This window comes from Montipora foliosa, chromosome 8 (genome assembly GCF_036669935.1).
Source record: "Montipora foliosa isolate CH-2021 chromosome 8, ASM3666993v2, whole genome shotgun sequence".
NCBI classification, from domain to species: domain Eukaryota; kingdom Metazoa; phylum Cnidaria; class Anthozoa; order Scleractinia; family Acroporidae; genus Montipora; species Montipora foliosa.
This window is the reverse complement of record NC_090876.1, coordinates 35,713,750-35,716,249: the sequence shown is the minus strand read 5'-3', so window position 1 is coordinate 35,716,249 and position 2,500 is coordinate 35,713,750.

The following is a 2,500-nucleotide window of genomic DNA, read 5'->3' as shown; positions in this document are numbered from 1 at the left end:
CCTTCCCGTTATAAAGGTCATAGCTTTCGTATTGGTGCCGCCTCGTATGCTGCTGATGCTGGAATGTCTGATTCGCAGATTAGGTAGGGCTTTAGGGCGTTGGAAGTCTGATGCATTCCACAAATATATTAGAATCCCTTCATTATCAACATAGTTAATTAAGTTAGAGCTAGTGGCAGCATCCTGCGGGGGAGGTTGCTGCTTTCTGCCCCTGTCGTGCTCTGGACTGATTTTACTGACTTGCAAGGGCAGCAGTTTTCATGAGTTCAGAGTTACGGAGTGGTGGTATTCTAAGGATTTTCATTTTCATTATTTTAAATGGGGGCTGACATGCATGGGCTGCAGTCTCCCGTTTAATTTCTCGCCTATTTTTCCATCTTAATTTTGTGATGTGGCACAGCATGCTGCCAGTGTACATTTCTATTTTTACAATTGCTGGGGCTGGCTGGCTGGGTATTTTCTTGCATCAAGTTAATTGTAATATCGACTACTACTTTTACATGCACATATGCAAGTTCTGACTTGCAAGGGCTTTCATAATTTACTGTTATTACCTATTCATGGGGAAGAGGACTTTGCTTGCAAGGGCAGCAGTTCCTTTTCCTTCCTTGTTTCGTTAATTTTTCAGTGCTGCATTTCCTTTGGGTGGGGCGAGCATCATTTCGGTGAATCTTGATGCTTTTGGCGTTTTTGAGTGCCCTCACCTTTACTTGGCCACAAATATATTTAAGTTTGATCCTAGTAAATTATTTATGATCTCAAAACATGATTTATTAAAGCGGCTATGGGCCTTTGTTCATAGCCATTTAATTCCAAAATTGGTGTGTTCTGTTGGGGCCCAGCAAACAAGCTTCAGGATATGCAGCACTGATTTATGTGTGAATTGGAGGATGGGAGAAAACATAAATGAAATATTTGCTCGCAAATAGGATTTTTATGGTTTTCCCTGACCAACTAATGTTAAATTATCTTGTTGCATTACGGATTGCGTGACAACATCCGGTATGTGCTGAGAGGGCCTGGGATTAAATCAAAGGTGTCCCCTCTGGGGGGCGTGCATTACTATTTCACAGTTGATTACTGTTGCGTCATTCACTTCTTTGACTCGCTGCACAAGGAGTGTTTTTTCCCCTCCCTCCCTGCCCTATTTTGTCCTCTCAGCAGTGCTGTGTGTTTTTTTGAGTGCCCTCACCTTTACTGGGCCACAAATATATTTAAGTTTGATCGTAGTAAATTATTTATGATCTCAAAACATGATTTATTAAAGCGGCTATGGGCCTTTGTTCATAGCCATTTAATTCCAAAATTGGTGTGTTCTGTTGGGGCCCAGCAAACAAGCTTCAGGATATGCAGCACTGATTTATGTGTGAATTGATTTATGTGTGAATTGGAGGATGGGAGAAAACATAAATGAAATATTTGCTCGCAAATAGGATTTTTATGGTTTTCCCTGACCAACTAATGTTAAATTATCTTGTTGCATTACGGATTGCGTGACAACATCCGGTATGTGCTGAGAGGGCCTGGGATTAAATCAAAGGTGTCCCCTCTGGGGGGCATGCATTACTATTTCACAGTCGATTACTGTTGCGTCATTCACTTCTTTGACTCGCTGCACAAGGAGTGTTTTTTCCCCTCCCTCCCTGCCCTATTTTGTCCTCTCAGCAGTGCTGTGTGTTGTTGTTTTCGCAGTTTTGTTTTTGAGTGCCCTCACCTTTACTGGGCCACAAATATATTTAAGTTTGATCCTAGTAAATTATTTATGATCTCAAAACATGATTTATTAAAGCGGCTATGGGCCTTTGTTCATAGCCATTTAATTCCAAAATTGGTGTGTTCTGTTGGGGCCCAGCAAACAAGCTTCAGGATATGCAGCACTGATTTATGTATGAATTGATTTATGTGTGAATTGGAGGATGGGAGAAAACATAAATGATTTAATTATTAAAGCAGCAACCGAAAACATTTTCACAAACCGTACAGGCAGTAAGAATAAATGACCAGGGAGCTCCACTTTTAGGCTTGGCTAAATCTATATATCATTCATTTTGACCAACCACATCTTTGTAAAATAGGAAGAGCACTTGCCTCTTGTATTTCTAAATACACGCCACGCTTCTCTAACTCTTTAAAGCTGTGTTTTATGACTCAAATCTCTTGAAATTATCGGGGGAACAACAAAATTTGGTTCCGATTGAATATTTTAAGTTCATGAGCAAAGAAAAGAAGCAGTTTGAATAGGCCTTTTGCAACAAACCGTCATATGACCGATTTTCCCTTGGCAATGCCATACTGGAGGGCAAGCCATTCAGTCTTTCCTTGACAACCAACAAAGCCGGAGTGGGCGGAGTGGCTACAAAGGTGAGGTTAAAGGTATTTTAAGGCGTTTGTTTGTCATGACGTCACAAGAAAACAATAAGACAATATCTATTTAGGATTTTTACATACAGCTTAACTAATTTTGGACTGAATCAATCACTAAAAGCCGAGTTTCAGACTC